The sequence below is a fragment of the Orcinus orca genome, chromosome 16 (genome assembly GCF_937001465.1).
Source record: "Orcinus orca chromosome 16, mOrcOrc1.1, whole genome shotgun sequence".
NCBI classification, from domain to species: Eukaryota; Metazoa; Chordata; class Mammalia; order Artiodactyla; family Delphinidae; genus Orcinus; species Orcinus orca.
Window position 1 is genome coordinate 70,077,615 of NC_064574.1, and position 9,887 is coordinate 70,087,501.

A 9,887-nucleotide genomic window follows, 5' to 3' on the forward strand; every position below is an offset into this window, starting at 1 on the left:
TCGTAGTTGCCATTTGTTACATGCTTACATTACACAAAGCATCATTCTAAGACCATTCACACATTATCTCATTTAATCCATACAACAACCCTATGAAATAGGCACCATTATTAGCTCTGGTCCAAGTCACCTGTTATCTCTTGCCCAAATTGCTGTAACGGTCTTCTAACTGGTCTCCCTGATTTCCCTCATGCCCTCCTAAAGGTTTTTGACCATGCATTTCTCAGAAGGATCCATTTAAAACACAAGTCATAGCATATCCACCCCACCCCCAATCAATAAAACCCTCCGATGACTCCTGACTGCGCTCAGCATAAAAGCCAAATTCCTTATTTTGGCCTACAAATCCCTGTATGATTAAATTCCGCATGACCTGCCCAACCTCACCTCCTAATGCCCTCCTTGCTCGCCCCACTTCAGCTTCACTGGCTTCCTCACTGTTTCTTCAATGTGCTCTGATGTTAGGGCCTCCTGGCTTCCTGGGTGGCACCCCCATCCGAAAGCCACATGGCCAACTCACTCCGCTCTTTCAATTCATTGGCTCAAATGTCACCCTCAGAATAAGGCCTATTCAAATAACTCTACTTTTAATATCTAATTAAATATTCTAATATTTAAAATTACATCCCACCTGCTAGGCCTTCTCATTTTCTTTACCCTGCTCTATTTTAGCATAGCACTTAATTTACTAATTTATTATATTTGTTACTCATTATCTCTCTCCCCATACAAGCATATAATTTCCAAGAGAATAGAGATTTGGGTTTGCGTTATTCAGCAATGTATCCCAAGCACCTAAAACAATGCCTGGCACATAAAGATATTCAATAATCATTTGTAGAAAGAATGAACTAATTCCAGTTTTTAAATGAGGACAAACTGTGGGACTACAGCATGGAATGATTGAAGAACAGGCCCAAGATCAAAACCCAGGCTGACCCATAGAAACTGCACATTTATCCCCTCAAAGAATGACAATCCAGGGCTTCCCTGGTGGTGCAGTGGTTGAGAGTCCGCCTGCCGATGCAGGGGACACGGGTTCGTGCCCCGGTCCGGGAAGATCCTACATGCCGCGGAGCGGCTGGGCCCGTGAGCCATGGCCGCTGAGCCTGCGCGTCCGGAGCCTGTGCTCCGCAACGGGAGAGGCCGCGGCAGTGAGAGGCCAGCGTACCGCAAAAAAAGAAAAAAAAGAAAAAAAAAAAAAAGAACAACAATCTATTAACCAAAATGTGAGTTAAAGGTGATTCCTACCAAAACTCCCCTTCACTCCATAATCTATCACCACAGACTCCTATCTTTTCTCCCTCTTGCACAGGTAAGGATCTATGTCTTGTATAGAGATAGGAAGATAGATAGATAAATAGATAGATAGATAGATAATGGATATAGACATTGATAGAGAAATTCTTGGCTCTTTCATAATCACCCTGACTTATACAAAAGGACCCAGACCCACCTAGTGAAAGAGCTGGAGGCTGAGAATGAATGAGGAGTAATTAAGGTCAGATACTTAGTGGGACAGGAAGGAGACTATGAATACCAATAAATTTTAAGAGTTTTTTCCTTTTAAACTTAAAAATTTAAAGTTTTGCTCATGTATACTCGTATGCTGACTCAGTAGGTCTAGAGTGAGGTACAGGCATTATTTTTTTTAGAAAATTCACGGGGGGATCTTGAGTGCACCTCTGGTGGAAAAGCCCTAGCGAGAGAGTGGCCTCCTTATTCTACGCTATAGTACCTGTGGAGTGGCCTTAATTGAACTAACCAACTGGTGACTTTTAGAGACTTCTTGAGACAGAGTCACCAAAGTACGTGAACACTCAACTCATTGACATGCATATAGGGTTTGTTGTAAAGATTGGAGAAGAATCCCACAAAAGAGCAGGTAAGACTATTCCAGGGTTCCATCCGTCTCCCTCCCTGAAGGGGCAGCAACACACCTGGCTGGTCAATGCTCTGGTTGATAAGACCACATCGATCATAGGAGAGAATAAAATATGGGTAGAAATTTCAGTCCTCCTTTCAACCCGATTCCAAAAACAAGGGAGGGCTGCTGTGTGGAGTTAAGACCTAACTGGATCATGGTCCAAGAACATGGAATGTTTGATTAAACATCCTTTCTGCCATGGAGAATGATACCTTGAATGCAGCCTTCCCCTGTGGTTTGCTTCTCTGTCTTATCAACATGTCCATCTGCAGCTGATTGTAAGAGAGAAAAGCTCGTCTTCCTCCTTAGCTTTAGAGAGCCAGGCAGGAAGCAAATAGGACTTGAGAGCAAAGGAAATCTGGGACCAGCCACCTAGGAGTTTCATGACATTTTGCTGGTCTCCCAAATTGAGGAGAAGGTTCACCCTTCCGCTGGGCTTTCTCAGCTCTACACAGACCAGAATAATTAGGTGTTAAACCATGTGCAGTCCAGCACATCCAAATGACCTGGGGCCTCCTCAGCACAGCTCAGCAGGATGGCTGGTGATCGACCCATGTAGGAGCTGTCCTCCCTCATTCCTGAGCAAATTCTGACCAGGGAAGGGGCCAAGGAGGCAGCTTTGCCAGGGAGGTAGGGACCTGAATTAGTTTTGTGGTCACAGGTCTGCTATCTTTGTGCCTAGAGTGGGTCCTGAACACTAAGAACTTAGCAAGCTATAGTCTTTGCCACCGACACAAACATATAAACCTGGGAATCCTGAACGCATGCTGACCAGCTAAAACCACCCCCCATAACATAACACACATACAGCCTTCGCTGGTCACCTCCTTCCTACAAGGGGTAGCTTTCCAATGCAACTAGCCACCAATGGATGCCTAATCCAAATTGGACTGGAACTCCAGGATGCTTTCAGCCAGCCTGACATTGAAAACCTCATGCTGCGGCCCTCACACCCTGGACCCAACACTCTGAATATTGATGCCTGCACAGTCAAACCCAGAATCAGATTCCTTCCCACTTATTCGTATACAGCTCCTGATGCTTCTTCCACGTCTCCCATATCCCAGCAGTTAAAGCTGTGACCACTCCCTTAAAGATACTCAGTTCACCCAGATAGAATAACTTCCCTCCAGAAAGCTGCAAATCCTCCAGCCCCCAGCTCTTCCTTCTCTTCGTCCCAGGAGCTTGGAACCATCAAGCCGCCCAGATGGAAGGTTTCTCCTAGAAGCGTCCTACAGAGTGCAGTCTCGTACGGGGAAGCTGACACAATGTCTTCAAACATTTTTAATTGCCCTGTCAAACTGACAATTATCGAACTAATTATTGAGGAGACAATACCAGATACACTGACTGAATCAAGCATCAACTGAGTTTTTATGTAATTATGCAATTTAATGAATTGAAGGCTGCAGTAATGGACGATTACTAGTTAATTAGAAACTCCCTTTATGCTAATAATGCCATTTATTTTCGACTCACGGTATTTATTTTCAGCGTCTAAAGCATGGGACACATCTTCCTCTGACACGGGCATGATGAGTGTTTTTCGGGGGGTTTGGCTGCCAATTGTGCTATTTATAAGCAGCAAGTTTCTTCCATTCACTGACTGGAGAGCTCCAACTGGTTCCTATTATATTACAAGCATCTCATTTAGACCTAGATTTTAATTATTCTGCTTCCGGATGAGGTTCCTGTGTCTTCCTTCTCCTGAAATCTGGGAGAGAGAAAAGTAAGGGACTGTGGCAGATGGTCCTCAAGGTGCACCTCATCAAGGTCACCTTGTGAAAGGTACAGAGGTATCCCTCTTTCGTGATTTATTTTTATCCCCAAGCCCTTCCTCGTGTCTAAGTATTGCTTTCCTAGCACAACACATGGCTAGAAACCAAAGTGCATAGCAGTGGTTCTCAATCAGGGGAAACTTCCCCCCTCAACAGACACTTGGTGATGTCTGGAGACACATTTGTTTGCCCCAACTGGGAGCTCACTACCAGCATCTAGTGGGTAGAGGCCAGGGCTGCTGCTAAACATCGTCCCAGGCACAGGACGGCTCCTCACAACAAAGAATTCTCTTGCGCAAAATGTCAACAGGGCTGAGGTTGGGAAACCCTAGCACAGAGCATCAGTAATCAAGAAGCAAGTGGATTTTCACCACCCCAGCTTCACAGAGGAAAACAAATATTTCGCAGCATCTAAAACATGATAGAACTGTCAAAAGCATGCGAAGCGGCTACATAAATTGTGAAACATGAGTCACAGTTATGTTTGCTCTGCAACAGTGTAAAGACTTGGAGGGTTTTTTTTTTTCTCTTTATGAAAATAGAGAAGTGACAAGCACTCTCTCCCGGAAGAAGCTAAGGTCCTTGCCTTGTCCTTTGGTCTGCAAACACCCATCAATCCAGACCTGTCTGTGAACAAGTTGTTCATAGTCTGAAGCAAAATGAGGAAATAGAGGAGAATGTGGTCAGATCCTCATCATGCTAAATTCAGCCAATTTTTCACTTTCAGATGATGGCTTTTTTACTCTTCAGGAAGACATCTTGTGTTTTTGTCTGGCCAGCATCCCTTTTTACTCACTGGCTTTTTTTAGAATTATCCCTCACTCGTTTTCAGTCTGTGGGTCTGGGTGGTGCTGTGCTCGCTCCCAGGATCCATGGTGGGTATAAGATCCAGGGTGACCTGGTTAGTCAGGCAAGCACGAGAGACCCAAGAGTCAACCTGGGACTTGTGATGGGGTAAGTGAATCCCACTCTTGTCTGTTGGGATGAAACGTGGGATGATGAAAACCTGAGGCCACCTTTGCCACCTCACGAATGAAACTTACGCAAGGTATGTAGTCAGCACAAGGATGGTAAAGAGGAAAGGTAAGGAGAAGAAGGAAGGGGAAGAGGAGGAAGAAAAAAAAGAAAATTTTATTTTACCTTTATTGTATTGCACTGTATTGTATTGCATTTTAGGTCCTGGTTCCAGTGATGTCTACAGCCTGATAATTGCCCGACTTTTCAGTATCATGGATGAATACATTATCTTCTGGTTTGAGCATCACCTCATTCTCCTCCTTTGGCTTCTCCTCCTCTGCCAAGCCCCTAAACATCTGGTTCCTCAGGGTTCTATCAAGGGTCCTTTTCCCTCTTCACTTGGCCCCTTCCTCAGTGAGGTCCTGTCCTCACCTCTTTCCTCAGCCGCTATCCGTGTGCTGAGGACTCTCTCATAACCCAAGGCTTCATCTCCGTCTGGATATCACCACTGCCTACTGGGCATCTCCAGCTGGAAGTCCCACCAACACCGCAAAGCCCACCTGACAGCCGCAATCCTCACCTTTCTTCCACCCTGTCTTGCCCTGCAATTCTTTTCTCATGGGTAGAACTGTGATCCACCAGGGACCCAGATCAGGAAACGGGTGTCCTCCTCCCTCAAATCTTTCTTTTGTTCCATCAATGATGTCTTGCTCTGCCACCACTTCGCCCTTAATTCCCTCACCTCTATGCCCCTTCCTTACTCCTCCACAAAATATAACCTTCATTCTCATCAAACATTCCCTTCCTCCCCCACAATGCTCACAGCTCTGCTTGGAGTGCCTTCGTTTTTATCCCCTTCTCCCTGAAACCTTCCCAGACTCCCCAAAATGGATTAGGTGCCCCTCCATTACACTCCCAACACATATCACTTTTCATGGAAATTACTCTGAAAACTAGTTACTGAACTTGCTATATATTGAGCATTTTACCCAAATTATCCTTGAAGCTCATGACATATCCTCAAAGGAAGACATTACTATGTCCATTCTACAGATGAGGGAAATCAGATTAGAGAGCTTGAATCCATTTCTCAAAGTTGGGAGCCAGGAGACAAGCAGGCCTGGGATGTGATCCAGGCAGGTCTGGCCACAAATCCTGGGTAGTGACCACACCACCACACTGCTGTTAGCCCCGCAGGTTGAAAAATCAGGTCTTTGGGGATAAAGTCTATAACTTTCATCTCAGGTCCCCACCAGCCAGGGCTGCCATATATTGGCTGTCAACGAATGCTGACCTGCTTAACTAAGAATGATTGCACGAGATTCTATTCCTCTCACTAAAGCTAGGTTTTCTTGTTTGCTTGTTTTGTTTTGTTCTGCAAAAGCAGGGCTGGGTCGCAGTCAACTTTCAGATTCTATGACACTGTAGTTCTAACAAACTCTATCCAGTTAATAACTTGCAAAAATAAGTGACTCATCTGTTTCTGTCCTTGTATCAGTCATTTTCTATCAAAAAAGAACTTGATCATGTGTAGTTTGCATCGTCCAAGGAGACACGTGAATCAGCTTTAAGAAATCACTTTCTCTGCCTTCACTCCTTTCTACCTCAAACGTGGTAATCAATGAAACAAATGGTACTCAAAGTTCCAGATCACCTGGGCTTCCTCCTCCCAATACCTACCCTTTCTTTTACAAAAAAAAAAAAAAAAAGGCACAGAGAAGAAAAACCAATATTTATCATAAAAGGTGGAGAAAAGTGATATTTGCTTGCTAGATTGGCAATATCTTTTCTAACACTGGATTCAGAACAGATCTAATTAGCTGGGCTCAGACCAGGAAAGAGAATTCTTGCATGGTTTGCACCTTCACAGAATTCCATGGCAACAAAACCATCTGGAATGAGGGTGACAATTATAATATATTTAATGTTAGCAACCTTACTGGATCCAGGTGCAAAGCATGCTGGGATTTCAGCAGCATGAGTTGATGGGAAGTGGAGAAGCCTGAGGTGGAAGGAATGGAGAATTCTAGACATAGGTACAAGCCTAGTGCATCTCCCAAGGACATAGACCCATAGTCTAATATACATAATCCCAAGTGCCCTGCTGTCTTGGGCTCTAGTCTGGCTGGCATCAAAATCCAAACTTGCCCACAGTAATTAGTGGATAAAGGCAGCAGGAGCCCAGGTGGCAGGTGGCACTTAAAAGTCTGGCTTGTGGGAAGATCATAATTTCTGTTCATTTATAACACAACTTCAGTAAATAGTTAAGAAAACAGGAAGCACAGTCTTACACCCCAGGTAGAAGAGGCCAGCAAAATCCAGAGAGAAGATTAGAAAGAAAACAAAGGGATGGAAAGACAAGACAGCCATCCAGTTCCAGTAGACAAGTGAGCACACAGGCAGGGAAAATGAGGCAGAGGCAACACAGCAGGGGCCAAGGAAGGCAGGGCAGGGATAGCAAGCTCAAGTGCCCATGGAGACCAGGGAAGCAATCTAAGTGGGTCTGGTCATCCAGTGGAAACTGGCCACCTAGAAAACACGTGTCCCAACTAGGTGGCGGGGGGGCAGCTGCTACTAGCTCCAGCCCACTGATACCAGGTGGAAATATGATTCCCACATTTCTAGGTCTTGCAATTTTTCAAGAGAAGCCAGAATTCCAAAGTTTGTATGAACATCCCACACATTGGAAATGCTGGCAACTGGTTTCAAGTATTTTAAGACATTTGCAGACCAAACAAAACTGTCTGCAGGCTAAATATGAACCCATAGGTTCACAGACTTCTGCAGCAAGGGCTTAGGAGAGCTCAGTGCTCCCCGGGGCACAAGGGATACCAGCGCTACAGTGACAGCACTAATATCAGAGGTTACAGCTGCTGGTGACTAAGGATTCGATGTCTAGACTACCCTTGGGGAATTGAGGGGAGAGGGCATCCTCAGATGAAAACCTCAGCGACTTTAGAAATATAAGACAAGAGGGCAAGGCTCCCACTAAGCCTGAACACAACTGGGTTAAGGAAAGGGATATTGGGGGAAACTGGTACAGTGTGGGCAAAATCACGGCAAGAGAACGTGCTCGTAACTGACAGTCAAAAGAAAAATAGCTGTAGCAGGTTCTGAAGGGCTCTGCCCAGATCCACTCAACACTCACACCTTCTGCCATTTCTGTGCATGCACAGAGAACATTAATCCCCCTAAAGGAGCAGCCCTTCACTGACGACTGATGGGGCCTGATGGACAACTGCTCTAGATCCCTTCCCTCTGCTGAGATGAGGGCAGGGCAGTCCACACTGCCTCCCAGAGTTCTCTGCTGGGACTCAGCCTCAGTTGCTCACAGAAGTAACCTTCTTGATGATACACTTTTACTGACTTTCTTCTCTTCCCCATTTCCCCGTCACTGCTTCCTAGAATCACCTCCCCAATAAACTACATGCACCCACATCCTTCTCTCAGGGGCTGCTCTTGGGGAGGAACCAACCTCAGTAGTAGCTTTTCACGTGTGAGGACCCTACCTTAGAGGCAGCGGATTGACTGGGTGACTGGTGTCCACGATTCTATGGATTGCAGATGATGTTCTGGAAATAAGGGACTGGGTATAAAGCATTTTCCTGGGGATCCTAAGAGTAAACCCTAGGTTTTAGTGTTTATCCTACCAGCCCTGAGGAATCTTCTTGGTCTGGTCTGGATTGTTTCTCTCCTTCTCTGAAGAATATCTGAGCCAGTGGCATGTAATACACTGTCTTTAGGTATTTTTGCCTCTGGTTTCTGTGCAAATGAGTCTTTACGCACATCAAGGAAGATCCTGCTCAAAAGAACCCGAAGGTGATCCCTTCTGCAAAGGGTCAGAGACAACAATTGAGCAAATAGCTCCTCTTCAATGTATTGAACTTTACATAATCTGTTCTAGGACAAGGGTCGTCTGTTATGAGCTGGTCACTGACACCCATCACTTATCTGAACTCAGGTGACCCAGAGAGTCCAGGAAAGTTCTCCAGGAAGCCAAAATTCATGCCACAAGTCCCTCCTCTCCCTCAAAGACTTTGCTCATGTGTTACACAGAAGTCTAGCAACTTGGTTTTCTGATTTCCTTCAGAGCTAATGTAAGTGAATTTGGCAGTGGGTATCCTAGAAGCAGGCATGGTGGCAGCAGGCAAAAGTCAGAGTTGGGTAGTCAACAGCAGAGAAGAAAAGCAGAAAATCCATGTAGAACAGAAAGAAGACTTCAAAAATCATAACATTTCTGAGCTATTTGTGTAGATGCAAACACCCCTGTGCACCTCCCCAGCACAAGTGTAGCAAACTATATAGAGAGTCTGTGAGGTTGCTGTACACACATGCACACACACACACCACTCACATTCGCACACATCACAGACACACATGTCACACACATGTACCCCAGTCACCCACGCAGCCTCACTGGTTTCTTTCCACAGGCTGAGAGGAAGATAGCGGCAGGGCAGTAACCTGACAGCTCCGACACAGCTGTGGCAGGAACAACAAGGCTCTAGTGAGCAGTTTACAGGGAAGTGGGTGGGAAACCAAGGGTATAGTTCTAGCACCTTCTGGCTGGGTGGGAGGGGGCTGGGGACTGCAATCAGAGTCCAAATCCTGAAATGTCTGGCAGATCCTGTCAGGCCCAGGACATGCCAAGCAGCCATGGTAGGAGTGTCCTGCCTCTGCTTACACCACACTTGTCCCAGCCGTGTCCATGGATGGGACTGGAAGTGGCAACAGCCCACTGGTCCTTATTCACCACGTGCCTGGAATCTTGAGCACGCCAGACATGCAGTCCTGCTATCCGCCCAGTGCTCAGCGGCGAGGGGGCCACATCTCCATGTTCCCCCATCACCACCAAATAGATGCAAATCTCTGCAATAAAATCCTTTGCAAGGGTTGAAAACAGGAGGTACAGAAAGCACCTGCTGGGAGGCATTCTTGAGGCAGAGCCCAGGAAATGTAGCAATGATAACCTTTCTAGGAGCAGAAGCAGGAGGAGACCTTTCTGTTTCTAATTACACCAGGTAACAGGAGCAAAATACCAGAGAACCTTCTGCATCTGCTTCTCTGTTCAGCCCCCCTCCTCTGAGGACACACCAACCCCTCCAAGAATACACCGCATGTTCTCATCTGTCTAATCACCTGCTGCCTGAGCAAGAAAGTTAATTTCCAACAGTGGGATCTAGGCCATGGATAAGTTCCTCTGTTACCCTTTTTCCAGAACATTT